This window comes from Mesoplodon mirus, assembly GCF_964341445.2.
Source record: "Mesoplodon mirus genome assembly, chromosome: 1".
Lineage (NCBI taxonomy): Eukaryota > Metazoa > Chordata > Mammalia > Artiodactyla > Ziphiidae > Mesoplodon > Mesoplodon mirus.
In genome coordinates this window covers 18515498-18531899 of record NC_138976.1, presented here as the reverse complement: position 1 = coordinate 18531899, position 16402 = coordinate 18515498, and the positions used below count along the sequence as shown (strand labels likewise).

The window sequence follows — 16402 nt, the reverse complement described above, 5'->3', positions numbered from 1 at the left end:
TGATCTCTCTACACAGATGACAGCCTTGCAAAGACTTCAAAATGCTGATCATGACTCCCCTTCTCTTATAAGCCTGAACCTCTCCTTGGTTATTTTTCTGTTTCTTATACAGCATGGTTTCAGGTCTCCTCACCATTTTGGCCACTGATTCCAGTTAAAACCATGGGCTTTTGTACTATTAGACATAGCTAGATTCAATTTTTTAGTTATTCCACTTGGTAGATGCATGAGATTCTAGAAGAATTCATGACCTTTGTTAATCTCAGTATTTTTTTTTTACCTAATTAGAGGTATTTAATATCTTATGAAATCAACCCCATACATCTATGGTGATAAATAAATGACAATGCCTGTATGACCTACAACATAGTATTCAATATATTTTAGCCTTGGCACCTTTGTTCCCAGAACCTTGCTAATTTAAAAGAATCTATTCCACAGCAGTGTCACGTGGGACAATCTTGTGAACATTTGGTTAAATAAGTAAAAATAGAAGGTGATACCAAGGGAGGTGATTGTCCCTCTATATCTGACCACTTCCAGAGAATTGAGTTCCATTTCTTCCTCATATGTTACCAAGGTGCAGCTGACTTCTCTCTCTATCCAGTTCTGCTCCCCTCACTCCTTTACTGGTGTTCCTGAAGCACTCCTCAAGAAACCACCCGCATGCCTCCAGTGCTAGTCTGCTTTTTGGGGCACTCAACCTATGACACTCAGAAATAACATGGGGATTTGCGGGGAGGGAAGGTAACTGAGGTCTTGCATGTCCGAAGGAGTGATAAGCTAGGCAGTTTCAGGTCATAATAGCAATGTGCCCTCACTTCATAGTCTCTTGAGGTGGAGAAGTCTGGAGAATACAGGTGTTTAGCCTCTCTGTCACCTGGATTTAATGTAGTTTCTATTTGGACACAGAATTCTTGTCTTCTCTTTAAGGAGGTACACATTTTATAAAGTTCTGGCTAGTGAGAAGAGATAAGAGAGAAGTGAGCCCTAGTTGAAACATATTCGACCAGTCCTATTTTTTTCCTCTGGGTCTCAGTTTCCCAGCAATGCAACTGATCAGTTGAACCAGGTGATTTCTGAAGGGTTGTATGGCTCTGTCATTGTTCTGTTTCTTTTCCAGAACTTCATCAATTATTCTCCTATCCCTTAAGTGGAGTTTTGAGATCTTTCAGGCAATTAACAAATAATGATAGTGCAACGACCATGTGTTATTCCCATTGCTTGGTTTTGAAGACATAATAGTGAGCTTGCTAGAAAAAGTCTAGAAGTTCATGAAGATTTCAATCTAAGTGGTTAGACATACAATTAAATAAACAACATGACAGAGTAGTGAGTAACAGATAAAATCCAGGATGCTACAGGAACACAGTAAAGGGAACTCAGCATGACAAAGAAGTGAGGAGAGGCTTCTCATAAGAAATATCCTTTAAACTAAGGCTTGAAAAATGAGCCACACCAACAGATAAATAAACAGGCTCCAGACAGATAAAACAGGTACAAAATCTAAGAGGCTTCCATATACTTGACTGACTTAAGCAACTAAAAAAAGTTAACCCTTGCAAAAGGATTCTAGATCTGGTGGAGATTAAGAAAATAAATAATGTGTATTTGAAAGAAGGGTCAAATTATATTTTGTCACCAAACTTACATAATCTATGCCATGATTTGTATATGTGGATGGGCACATTTGCATCACCTAGAGGCTTCCAAGAAAGACAAATTCTTGGGTTCCACCCCAGACCAACTGAATCAGAATCTTTTTGGTTAGGGGTCCAAGAATCTGCGCTTCAATAAGTTCTTTGGGTGATTCTTATGCACAATAGAGTTAAGTTGGAGCTTAGACTCATGTTTACTTGATGCATTCAGATGTGTTTGTGATGAATTAGGCTGTATCAATGGCAGAATTTCATGCAAAGTGCATTAGGATGCTTGGTGATGGTTATGATAGGGACAAAGAACTTGTAGCTGTTTCATGTATCAAAACTGACTTTTTCTCAGCCACCTATGGCAGAGGATGATGTCATCAAGTTGCTTTTCGAGTAAACTTCCTTGGGCTATGGATGTTTTCAATGCAAAATTCACTGTTCTATTTCAAGGAGTCAAAAGTAGCCTTCTGAGATATCTGATTCAAATCTTGGCATTTGAGCTTGCATTCATAAAGACAAAGGAAATCAAACATCCAGTCCTGAATCTTTGGTGTTCAGAAGACTGCCTTATATCCAGAACTCCAAATCCTCTTGCAAAGTCCCTAAAATTTGTGAACAAAACATGAGCTCACTCGAATCTATAACATAGCTCTCTAGAGAGCATGATGTTTATAGGATCTGGGGATATCAGTTATATGACAAAGACACTTTCCTCTCTGCAACCAGCCAACAATAACCCTGTTTCTCCATAAATATCACTGGGGAGGTGGGGGTGGGGCAGATATGATTTGGTTGGTGCTGCCATGTGAAATACCTTTTATGTGTCAGTTTTTAAAGAAATGGGATAATTGAGCATCACTCTAATATCTTACATTAGCATGCTAAAACCCAGGCCCAGATAAGAAAAACTGCCCTTTACTGCTAAGAGTCATGTTAGCACCTCTTTAGAGCAGTAAAGGAAAAGATAAATGATAATGGTAGGGAAAAAAAAAAAAACAATTTCCATAGTGCTTTCAGCCATGACTAAAGCCCAGTGTATGAGGCAGAGGCTTTTATTGAGAGATCATAACAGATAATGCCTCATAAACTCAACAAGCATCAAGAAGGGCAAATGGCATGTAAGAAAGAAAACCCTCCCCTGGTAAGAGACTTGGTTAGTACACCTGAAAAAAATCCTTGAGGTAAAGGGTAATTCAAGCAATAATTTGGTGCATTGAATTGATAACATAGAGCAATCTCTTCTCAAATGTTATTGTTTTATTTAAGGTCTGAACTAATGTCCCCACTTTGCTTCTCTGGGTTCATATGACAATTAAATACTTAAAGAGAAAATAACGCAGGTTCTATGACTTCTGATAACACTCCCCAAAGAAGGAAATTGTGAAGCCGTAGAGAATGGACTTGAGGACACGGGGAGGGGGAAGGGTAAGCTGGGACGAAGTGAGAGAGTGGCATGGACATATATACACTCCAAATGTAAAATAGATAGCTAGTGGGAAGCAGCCACATAGCACAGGGAGATCAGCTCGGCGCTTTGTGACCACCTAGAGGGGTGGGATAGGGAGGGTGGGAGGAAGGGGATATGGGGATATATGTATACGTATAGCCAATTCATTCTGTTATACAGCAGAAACTAGCACACCACTGTAAAGCAATTATACTCCAATAAAGATGTTTAAAAAAAAGAAAATAGGCATAGCACGGGCATATTGGTCAGAATGAGGCCCCGACCCAGGCCGTTGGACCAAGTTTGAACACGGTGCAGGTTCTGGCTGATGCATAGGGATCTTTTTTTAAATAAATTTATTTATTTATTTAAAAAAAAAAAAAAAAGAGCTCTAGGTAAGAATGTTGCTCTCTAGGAAAACTGAGTGATTTGGGTCTTCATAGTTCTTATCCCTGAACTCAGCTCCAGGCCTTTTTAGTATAATTATACCCAGTAAGATGCTCAGAACAACAGAAACATCCCTCATTTGTCAGATTCTGCTCTCTTGAGGAGGTAATTTTTGTTTTAAATAGCAAAGATTTTTCTTCATCGCACATTCACAGATAATTTATTCTTATACTTGTCAGTTGGCCTTGTTTTAGAGCAATTAAATATTTGTTGGTCTTCCCTAAATTACATGAGAAGTTTTAAGACGGCACTTACCATGACATAGACATCTTGGTTTTCCTTAGATCATCTAGCGTCATGCTTGGGACATAGAGGCTCTAATTAATCTTATTTTCTCTAAATCATGCACCTAGATCACAACACATCAAAACCCATCTGAGTTCTGAGGAAAGGTTTCAAAGCATCAGGTTAAACTGGAATTTTGACTCATGTTTCTTTGATGCATTCAGATGCATTTGTGATGAATTATGCTGTATCAAGAGTAAGATTTTATGCAAAGTGCATCGGGGTGCTGGGTGATGGTTATAACAGGGACAAAGAAACTGTAGCTGTTCCCTGTATCAAAACGGACTTTTCTTCAGCCCCCTCTGGCACAGTATGATGTCATCTAGTTGCCTTCAGAGTAAAATTTCTTGGGCTATGAAGTACCTATATCTATGGATGTTTTTAATGAAAATTATTGGACCTGATAAAGTAGAGAGAGCACCGTAGTGCTTACCAGGGTCACCTGGAGTCTCATCCTAGCTCTCTACTAACTGCCTGGATGAGCTTAGCAAATTCCTTTCCCTCACTGGTCTTTGTTGTGTTGATCTATATAAGGTGAGCCAAGTAAGTGATCTTTAAGGTCCTCTCAGCTCTAAAGTTTAAAGATCTCTATCAATTTTGAAATCACCTATTTTGGGTTTCACCATTTTTACACCTAATTTTGCTGTCTCCTGTAAGGCACAGGAAGCTAAGTGTTGTAAATGTAGTGTGATGGATGTGTAAATTTCCCACTAATAAGACTATTCATCAAATTCAGGTTGTATTAAAATGGCAACCAAGATAGAACAAATGCTAATTTTAATGCCTTATAATAAAGAATGCTGGTGTGCTAATGGAGAGGAAGATACATGAATATGAAAACGTTAACATGAGATAGAACAGGCTTGTGATGCGTGTGGCATAAATAAAATGAAAGGCGTGGAGGGGTCAGAAGAGGAGAATTGTTTTCTCATAGAGGGAATCAGGAGTGACTTGACGGAAGCATTTTAATTGACACTCGAAAGATCAATGTTTGTTTGTTTGTTTCTAGTAGGAGACCTACTAGAGTTATGACTGATACACAGAATGTGATAAAACAAGAAGGACATAAAACTAAGAATGAATGTTGAGGCTGAATCATGAAAGGAACTCAGGGCCAGTGCAGGTGTTCGGGAATGTTTTAAAATTAGTAGCTATGAACCCTGGCTGTACATCAAAGTCACCTGGAGAACAGTTAAAAACTATCTACTGGTGCCCAGGCATCAGTATTTTTTTTAAACTCCCCAGATAAATGTAACACACAGGTGTAGGTAAGAATCAATCATTTAGGTTATGGTGGGGTCATGTAAGGTGTGAGGCAGGTGAAGGATATAACTGCAACAGTCCTATAATGAAGTGCAGAGATTATGATCCTCTTGGCAATTGATGTATGGACTGCTTTGGAAGGAGAGATCTTTCTTTTTAAAAGATGCCCTTTATAGTGGAAGTCATCCCTGGTTCCTGGGCAGGTAGCATAAGGAAAAAAGAGTCTACTCTACATAATTAAGGTGAGAGAAAGACCAGAGGAAAGATTGGCGCTGCTTGGCGGAAAAGTTAGCATCAAGAGATGGGAGTGACCTGGATGGGGCTGGAGGTGAGGGGACTCTTAGGAGAGGAGATATGTCTAATGGGTTTATTTCGAGTAAAAAGCTGTTGCCATACTACATTACTCTTTCTCAGAACCTCATAAATCTTCAGTAAAATAGTTAACAAATGAAAAATGTTGGCTGTAGTAGGACTTCTTGTGGAAGCTCATGAAAGACTAGATAGTGGTGCTGAGGCTTTCACGGTGAAAAAGAGCTACTGTGCACAACTCACACAGTATATTCTAGGTTAGAGAACGGTACGAAGCCAACTGGCATACCTTAGAGAACATTCCCAAACACGGCTGAGCCACAGAAACGATGAATCAACTAATTATAAATGCAGATGCCTAGGCTCACTGCCAAACCTTATGTTAATCTGGGTTTTGATGGTGTGGCTTTTAACCAGTTCTGCAGATGCAAACTCTGTCAGAGGTCCTGAGTTCCGGCAAGATGTATATGGAGGACATATAAGAATTGAGAATTAAGAAAGGAAAAAAGGAGGCCTTGGATTTAGGTAATACTAGTAGGTTTGTATGGAGAGAATAAGATGGTTCAAATAACTGCAAGTCATATAAAACAAACAAATATTTCCATGTGTCTAGGCCTGGCCAAAGACATCACAAAACATCTTTTTTTTTTTTTTTTTTTTCTATTTCTGCTGTCCCCTGGGACAGACAGCTCTGGGCCTCATGGAGTTATGAATCAGAATTGTTCTGACATATGCACCTAATAGAACATGCATTAGCTTTAAAATTAGGAGCTCTGTTCTGAGTGCCCATGATTTTATTCTTTATTCCAAGAATATTAGCCTCGCCTAATATAGAAGAGATGTGAAATTTTCATACAAGTTTCACTGACTCTCTTACAATGGATCCACTACCCATTTAGTCTCTTTTTGTTGTTGTTCTTTTTTTTTTTGCCAATTCTACTCTCTCTACCTAGGAGCCAGATCATAGAAATGATTCCCTACCAGCTTAATTTCAGAATTACTAGGACTATTAACCATAGTGTCTTTGAGTGAGGACTTGTCATTTTAGGGTGTCTATACCTCCTGCAATTAAACAAAAATGAATATGTGTGTGTATGTATTTCAAGTTCCCCTCCCTCCAGGGAGGGTGTCCATGAGATTTTCCAAGAAGGCCACAACCCGTACATTATGAAGTGTCCCTGGTGTATAAGAAAGAGCACTGCTAAATTCAAGTACTGGCCCTGACCCATGCATGTGTGTGACTTTGGAGGAGGTCATCACTCCAAGTCTCAATTTCCTTCCACACAGTACGGGGATGTGAATTCAAATGATCCAATGTATTTAAACATGCCAAATAGAAAGCCATAGCATGCAGAGGGTTCCTGTAACCTCATAAACAATCTGATGTATAGAGACTGGGACACCATAGCTAGATCCACCACACGTTCCACTTGGAAGAAAAAAATTCACGAATGAAATAAATGTATGTACATTAATGATCTTTGTAACTGAAGTACTGTGTTCATATGAATTAAAGTATCGCGCTCTCTAATTCATTTGGCATCAGGATTGCCATGAGTATAAATGTAAGGCTAATAATATTGATGAGAACGACCCCTGTTTATTGAGTGCTTGCCATGTGCAGGCAGTGTTTCATTTAAGCCCACAATCCTATTAGGTGGATATACTTATATCCACCATAGGAATAAGGAAGGAAACCTGAGAGGGGTTGAGTGAGTGAACCAAGGTCAGAGTTAGTGCCAGAGCCAGGGTTAGCAATTTGGGGGAAAGAAGTTTGTACGAAAGCTGCTCTCACTTATCTAAAAAGACAGCCAAAGGGGAGAGAAGTTGCTTTGATTCTGTGGGACTGCAGAGGGTAGCAGAAGCCCGATCAGGAGGGGCTACACTGCGAGGCTGTGCGCGCCCAGCCCATTAGAAACATTCAAGCCACTTGTCTAGAACATTATAGACAAGATTTCCAATTCGGATGGGGGGATTAGGGTGGCCAGCTTTAGGGGTAGCTTCCCAAAGTTGGAGCTTATGTTTGTATGATAAAAATGGTCTGTTCCCTCAGTGATCACTGTAAGCTCCTCCGGTGAGGAAATGGAACTGACATGGACATTGGCCCTTTTGACTCAGATTCGATAGTTTGTCTTAAAAAAACCACAGCCTGATTCAGTCTCAGCTCCCTCCTGAGATCAATGATTGTTTCAACGTCTGTTGCTGACTTCAGAAACAGATGATGCTAGGAAATGCCCCGAACTCCTTGGGATGCTCACTTGAAAGGCCGTTTTGCTATTATTTTCATGGCTATGAAGAAGCTGGCCCGTACATTTGTGAACTTACAGATGACATAATAAAACTTCGCCCAAAAGGTGGCTGGGAGGCTCGAATGAGATAATGTATATAAAATGGCTGGATACAGCGTCTGGCACATAGTAAGTTTTCAGTAAATATTAGTACTAGTTGAATCCAGTTCTGTTTTGATAGGCACGGAGATGTGCTGCCCTGGGTCCCCTTTTAAGGAAGGTCATGCTACCCAGGGACCGGGGATGAAGTCAGCAGAGAGCCTCCACCTGCCGGCAACCCTGGACCCACCTGGCTGCAGAGAACTGCCTCGTAGAGCCTGCACCCTCTCTGAGAGAGTCTGCATCCAGAGACTGAGCCAGGCCAGTACTACATCTCACCATATTGGCCTAACGTGAGACACTCTGACAAGTTCCTTTCTGGCCTGGCGGAGCCCTGGCCAGGCCTGCATGGCTGTGTAACTTCTCCCTCAATCAATCCCATACCTCCCTCTGCCTTTCACAGGTATCGATCTCTAATAAGCATATTGCATACTAAACTGCACCTCAGTGTCTGCCCCCAGAGAACCCAACCTGCAACATGTGCCCACATCCCACAGACGTATGTGTAAATTGAGAAGATTCTCATTCCAGCTTCCTGGAATGTGTCACGAGAGCTTGGGTATTTCTCTAGCCTTCAGTTACCTCGTTTCCAGCAGGAAAGTTTGGGCCACGTGACCTCTAAGGGTCCTCCCAGTGCTGACATTGCATGAGCTTTTATTTCCTCCATTCATATTCTCATCACACCCATTAGGAAACCTCCTCTGTGTCTTGTTTTCTATCCTGGGTTCCCAAAGCATCCTGTGTTCACAGCAGAAAACCCTTCCACTGCATTGTCATTTTGCTTTTGAGCATCTATCTTCCTTACTGGATGGATACCTTTGGATTAAAGATGCTGTCTTTTACCTTAAAGTCACCTGTGGCACCTACTGCCTGGTCTAGAGCCTTGAAGGTGTTCGATAAATGGGTGCTCAATAAATGAACCCATACAGGCATTCTCTGCATTATTCTGACTGAGGAATACATGATGAATGGTACTCCGTAACTCTCTTTCCAAATGCCCTCTTCTTTTGGTAAACCATACCCCACTTAGTGAAGATCAATTTGCTTTCAAATTGCTGCAGGACACAAACATGTCTAAGTAACTGGTTCAATAAATGAAGACGTGGCACTGTATTTTAGCCAACTGTCAAAATCAGGTGGTACGATACAACAAAACATCATTCTTTCCCAACCAAACCTGTCTTTTTAAAAATGAAATTACAATTGCTTTGTATTTATTTATTTTGTTTCCTTATAAGAAAGCAAGGATGAGAGCTACCAAAAGACAAAAGGTGATGAGGTAGCTGGCATGGGACTGACGACAGATTGCAGGAAAATTTGGGAAAGGAAAGAAAATTATATGTATTAAATGGCTAATACATGCCAGGCACTGTTCCAAGCTCTTAGCATATATATTTAGTTTAATAATTTTCTTTAACAGACAAGAACACTGAGGAACAAATTGGTTAATGATGTGCCATGAGTCCTATGAGAGAGGTTTCAAAGGTGGAAATGGAAACTCAGACATTTCCTCTCCAATACGTAGATCTGTCTGAACAAATAAATGGAAATGGAGACCTGAGAGGTATCCCGATATCAAATCATCAAGGATGTTCTGTGTAGACTGTTCACGGGGTGGGAAAGGGGGAAGGGAAAGAGAGAGAGAGAGAGAATTACCAGTAATCGTTTAACCAAATATTACTGATCTCACTTAAATGTGGAATCTAAAAAGAAAAAAAGTCAAACTCGTAACAACAGAGAGTAGAATGGTAGCTACCAGAGTCTAGAGGGTGAGGGGAGAGAGGAGCTACTGATCAGAGAGTACAAACTTTCAGTTATAAGATCAATAAATTCTGTAGATCTAACACGCAGCCTGGTGACTACAGTTGATAACCATGTATACTTGAAATTTGCTCAGACAGTAAATCACAAATGTTCTTCCCATCGTCCACCCCCAAAAATGTTGACTATGGGAAGTGAGGGCTATGTGAATTTGTTTGATTGTGGTAATCATTTCACCATGTACACATATATCAAAGCATCACATTGTATACCTTAAATAGACACAATTTTGATCTGTCAAAAACAAATAAATACAAACTTTAAAAATACTTCCTGAGTAGAAAGCACTGGCCTAGAGAGGAGGACATGTATAACTGCAAAGCGTATTTCCTGCCCACAAAGAACTTCCAGTATATAGTTGGGAAGAGATGAGTGCATAAAAAAGAGAATTAGCTACCCAGGGCAATGAGGCAGGAATGTTCCATCCCCTTCACAAAAGTTCAGAGTCAAGAGATTGTTTCAAGTAGGGCAGTCAAGAGTGACCGGAAGGAAGACCTGTCCTCACTCCTAATTAATTTGGTGATGAATGTGAGCAATGTCCTGTTTCCTCTTCTTCTCTCTGATCTCTCCTTTCAGGGTCTCCCCACTAACGCCACAGAGCTACCAGAGGGGGGCTCATGAAAATAGAGGTCTTACCGTGACTCTCCTTGCTTAGCAGTTCCCCACAAGGATAAAGGAGCTTGCTCTACACAGCCATGAGGTTTTTACCTGTCTACTTACTAACTGAATTACTACAAATCCACAAAAAGAAAAGAGGAAAAGAACATCCAGTTTTTCTGAAACCAGCCCTATAGCCAGACAGGATGCCCCATTTCAAGGAGTCATGCGCACACTGCCCTGAAAATTATCCACATTTTTTTCAGTTTACTTTCAAATATGAATTGCCACGTAGACATAGAATTTGCCTATAACCATATCCAGCTGTGTACCTTGAGTATTTTAAAACAGAGAATATATGATATGGAAGAATCAAAGAAATAAGGCTCCCTAATAAACACTATCATTTCAAACAAAGGCTCTTAGCAGGAGAAAGCCTTTTAGTGAAAACACCAGGACTCAAAAATACAAGGCTGCTTTAAGGTGGGAAGCTGTTCTGGTGAAAAACCATAGAAAAGCCAATCCTATCTGTGAAGATTTTGCATCTGGGTGTGTAATATAGACCTAGTGGTCCGATTTCCTTTGCGGAGAAGGAATGTAACATTGTGACGTTTCTGAAATTCTAAACCTGAACAGGGGTCCGGAGGAGTCATTAGAGTCTGAACACACGTGCCAAGGTACGCTTTATGAATGCTAAAGCTGAAAAGATCGCGTTTAAGGACGTCCCCAGGTTTCCCTCCTGGCCACCCTGCATCCGGCCTTTCTTAAAGGGTCTCTCTTGGAAAATAAAGTCAGTGATTTTTTTTTTTTTCTCTTTTCCGAATGGACCCACAAAGAAGGAACAGATGTGACACAAGTAACCTCTACTTTGTGCATACCTCAGAGAAAAACGACACGGACTAGAGCAGGGGATCTGGCTCCAGGCCAGAGAGAAGGACAATTGGAGTTTAGGCCTCCAATGACAGGGCTCACCTCGGCTCACTCCTTTGTGCTCGTGCAGGGAGTGCAGGTGGGGAAAAGGGGCTGTGTCTATGCGTTACAAGCACAAATGAAGGATTTTCAAAAGGCTGCCATGTTCCTGAGCTCTCGTTCCTCCCTTTTCCCCACGTCCCAATACCCGCACTACTTCAGTGGACCACCTCTAAGCGCATGGAAGATGTGATCGAACACAATGCCTGTGGCTTGGGTGCCAGATTCTGACACCCTGAGTTAGACTTCTGCCTCTGCCACCTACTAACTACTAAAAACTTATTCATGCTCTCTATGCCTTCTTCTTCATTAACAATACAAGGATAATAACATCAGCAACTTCACCAAGTTGATTTTGAGAATTTGATAGAAAATACATAGACGGCACTTCTGACAATGCCAAACACATAGCAAGGTTTCCATCAATGTTATTCGTTTTAAGCGTTAAGAATCACTTTCCATCATGTTTTATATTTATTTGGGTCCATTTCTTATTTTTCCTCACCAGAAAGGAAAGCCCTTGAGTGCAGATTCACTTTCATATTGTACTGTCTGAACTCAGTTTCAGTGGTGTGCTGGTAAATGCTCAACAATGGGCTTTCTGAAAAGGAAGCTCAGATCTGTCGTGTTTGCCAATTTCTGTGGTGTAAATACTCCCACCATGGTTGTTTTCAAGCTATCAACAGGACATCAGCTGACTCACAAAATTCCTGAAAATTTAACAATAGTCTCTTGTGGGGCAATACAAGCCAGCTTCAGTACTCCTCTGAGTGCATGCATGAGAGACAAATGAGAAAGAATAAACATGTCAGCAAACAAATTTAGAAATTAATGATTCCCATCAGGGATTCTCAGTGGTAAGAATGAGCATGCTACCACTTATTTTCCTCCCAGCTTTACTGCGGTAAAATTGACAAATAAAAATTATGTGTATTTAAGGTACACAACATGATGTTTTGATACACCTATACATTATGAAATGATTATCACAACCTAATTAATATATCCATCACCTCACATAGTTATCTTTTTTTGGTATGGGAACACTAAAGATGTGCTTTCTTAGCAAATTTCAAGTATACAATACAGTATTATTAATTATGGTCACCATGCTGTACATTTGATCCCCAGAACTTTTTTTTTTTTTTTTTTTTCGGTCATGCCATGCAGCCGTGCAGCCATGCAGCTTATGGGATCTTAGTTCCCTGACCAGGGATCAAACCCAGGCCCCCTGCAGTGGGAGCACAGAGTCTTACCCACTGGACCACCTGGAAGTCCCAGGACTTCCTTTTTTATGGATGAATAATATATTCATCTCACATTTACTTTATCCCTTCGCTTATCAGCAGACAATTCAGTTGTTTCTGTATCTTGATTATTATGAATAATGCTGCAGATATCTCTTTTCTACCATTAATTAGGTTTTAACAATCTTCTCTATCAACTTAAAAGAGGTCTCTGGTCAGAAGGAATCTTTACTGAAGATTTCTACAGAACATTGGTCCCTTGTGTTGCCCCTCCAAAAGGAGAATATTGATCCTAAACCTTGGGTACTGTCGCACATTATGTTTCTTGTGAACATTCATAATGCACATGGGCATGTTAAAGACACTAAGTCATATTAAAGAAACCAATTTCTTTACTGTAACGTAAATGTAAAGAAACATTTCCCGAACACATTTGATCACTAAAAGTGGTCTGTCCCAGTAAATAGTAACATCATAAGGAATTAATATCTCTGAAGAACATACATTGGAAAACACTGACAGAGCTACTTTTTATAATCATATGGAAAGAAGTAAATGTCCTTAGTAATTTTTGGAGACTATGTTTTTTTAAACTTGGAACAAAATACATCTTGGATAGTCATCAAAAGAAAAAATGTACTAATAAAAATAATAGCTATTCTGTGCCAAGGGCTGTCAATGCCCAATTCTGCAAAGTAGATAAAATTACCCCATTGTACAGATGACAAAATGAAGACTCAGGAAGTTTAATTAATTTACTGTCATGCTGTTGAGCAGAATTCAAATCCAGCTCTTTGTGGCTGCAAAGCCAACATTTTTCTACAACACAGACATGTGATGTCATTATGAAATTATGATCATCTGTTTCCATTTAACCCTTCACTCTTCAAGGCAATTTCAGTTATGTTTTCATTTCCTTTTCTCCACAATAATTATTTCAAAATTTCTACTTTCTCTCTGCCACCCCACTTGCAGAAGATTATTTCAGTTCCTTTTAGCCAACTACATGAAAACATTAGAAATAAATGTCCTCAACTGTTCACAAGTGGACCTGTACATTTAGCTTTATATGTATCCATCTTCCCTTGTTCATCTCAAAAAAAAAAGAAAGAAAGAAAGGAAAGGAAAAGAAAGTTTCTATATCTGCGCTACACAATACATACGCCCAATCCTTTCTTGACTTTTCAGATCCCTTCCTTTAGGCACATCCCTGTCGCATTCTCTACCTCCTCCTCCCCACTGGCTTTTTCCAACATTTTACACATGTTCAATTCTCTCCCTATAAACAATCTAGAACAACTCTTTCTCCTCCCTCTTGCCTCCCCTTCTATCTTCCAGTTCTTTCTTCCCCCTCCTTAGCCAAGCTTCTTGAAAATCTTGTCTACACTAGCTGTTTATGTATCTCCATTTCCCAGCCACTTTTCAAACCTCTCCAATTAGGCTTCTCCCACCTCTTCACTGAAACACTTTCAACAAGATCATCAGTGACTTCCTTGTTGCCCAATCTTTGGGCACCTTTCAATTGTTGACTTAATTGACCAGCCTTTTCTTCTTGAAACACGCTATTCTCTTTCCTTCGTTGACAATTCACGTGACTTGGTTACTTTCCACTTCTCTAGTGACTTTGTCTCAAACTGCCCTAGAGATTTCTCTTCCTCTAGCTGTCCTCTAAATGCTGGTTTTCCTCAGAGATGAATTCCAGGCTCATATTCCTTCTCAGTAGTCATGCCCTTCTTGAATGATCTCATTTACTCTTGTGGATCCAATTTCACCCTGTTATGATGATTATTTCAGAGCCACATGCAGTCTAGAAGAACTCCTGGCTCCAAAGCACATCCAATTTCTTACATGAAATTTCAACTTGAATGACCTGCAGGTATGTCTAAATTGAAATTATTGATAATCTACCATCTCAATATGCTTTACCATACATGTTCCCTTTCAAAAGGAACTTGCACTCAGGTGTCTAAGCCAAATGAATGAATGAATGAATGGATAGTAATGCTCAGTTTTTCTCTGTCTTATCTCAAATCTAATCCATCGACAAGTCCCTTTGATTCATCTATCTAATACTTCTAAAATTCATCCATTTCTTTCCAACACACCATAAGCATACTGTGACCCAATCCTTTTCTTCTTGGATATCAACAGCAGCCTTCTATCTGAACTTCTAACTTCTACTCTTGCCCCTCTGTAGTTCATTCTGTACTCTAAAGCTAGACATATATTTCTTTTTTTATCATTGTTATTCAAATTGATTTCTTTGGTTTTTTAATTTATTTTATTGATGTATAGTTGATTTACAATGTGTGTTAATTTCTGCTCTACAGCAAAGTGATTCAGTTACATATATATATAATATGTATTCTTTTCCATTTTCCTTTCCATTATGGTTTATCACAGGATATTGAATATAGTTCTCTGTGCTATACAGTAAGACCTTGTTGTTTATCCATCCTGTATATAATAGTTTGCATCTGCTAGTCCCAAACTCCCACTCCATCTCTCCCCCACCCCCTCCCTCCTAAGCAACCACATATCAGTTAGAGAAACATTTCTAAAATTAAAATCTGATTTTTTCAGGCTTCTTTTTAAAAAGATCCTCCAATGTTCCCCTTCGCTCTTCATCCGTACTTAGCATCTCAAATTTACTCTAAGTATGTCAGCCTTTGGCTGAAGCTCTTTAATTCCCCAGTATTTTCTAACACCTTCAGTAAATGCACATGTGCACACATGCTCAACCCTGTTATCCTGGCCAGTCCTTACTCAACCTCCATGTCTCAATGAATATTCATCTCCTCAGAAAGGCCTCTCCTCCTGTAGTTCCTAAGGGCTCCTTGCCACTTATTCTCACATATCCCTGAACTTTCACTGGCATAACATTCACAAGCATTTTTGTCAAATCACATGCTCCTACTATGCTCCTAGTAGGTGCTCCTAGTACGAGCACTTCAACACCCCACTTTCACCAATGGACAGATCATCCAAAATGAAAATAAATAAGGAAATGCAAGCTTTAAATGATATATTAAACAAGGTGGACTTAATTGATATTTACAGGACATTCCACCCAAAAACAACAGAATACACTTTCTTCTCAAGGGCTCATGGAATATTCTCCAGGATAGATCATATCTTGGGTCACAAATCAAGCGTCAGTAAGTTTATGAAAACTGAAATCATATCAAGTATCTTTTCTGACTATAACACTATGAGACTAGATATCAATTACAGGAAAAAATCTGTAAAAAGTACAAACACATGGAGGCTAAACAATACACTACTAAATAACCAAGAGTTCACTGAAGAAATCAAAAAACACCTAGAAACAAATGACAATGAAAACACGATGACCCAAAACTTATGGGATGCAGCAAAAGCAGCTCTAAAAGGGAAGTTTACAGCAATAAAATCCTACCTCAAAAAACAGGAAACATCTCAAATAAATAACCTAACCTTACACCTAGAGCAATTAGAGAAAGAAAAACAAAGAAACCCCAAAGTTAGCAGAAGGAAAGAAATCATAAAAATCACATCAGAAATAAATGAAAAAGAAATGAAGGAAATCATAGCAAAGATCAATAAAACTAAAAGCTGGTTGTTTGAGAAGATAAAAAAAATTGATAAACCATTAGCCACACTCATCAAGAAAAAAGGGAGAAGACTCAAATCAATAGAATTAGAAATGAAAAAGGAGAAGTAACAACTGACACTGCAGAAATACAAAGGATCATGAGAGATTACTACAAGCAACTATATGCCAATAAAACGGACAACATGGAAGAAATTGACAAATTCTTAGAAAACCACAACCTTCCGAGACTTAACCAGGAAGAAACAGAAAATATAAACAGGCCAATCACAAGCACTGGGATTGAGACTGTGATTAAAAATCTTCCAACAAACAAACCCCAGGACCAGATGGCTTCACAGGCCAATTCTGTCAAACATTTAGAGAAGAGCCAGCACCTACCCTTCTCA

At 39.5% G+C, this 16402-nt stretch overlaps 1 long non-coding RNA gene across 1 annotated transcript in view; it reads right to left on the bottom strand.

Annotated features, from left to right (window-relative positions):
- Nucleotides 1–14095, bottom strand: part of LOC309801408 — a 119593-nt gene extending 105498 nt beyond the window's left edge. Inside the window, exon 1 of the long non-coding RNA XR_014293576.1 lies at nucleotides 13873–14095. This is a non-coding gene — a long non-coding RNA (uncharacterized lncRNA). The remainder of the gene's footprint in view (nucleotides 1–13872) is intronic.
- Nucleotides 14096–16402: the final 2307 nt, after the last annotated feature.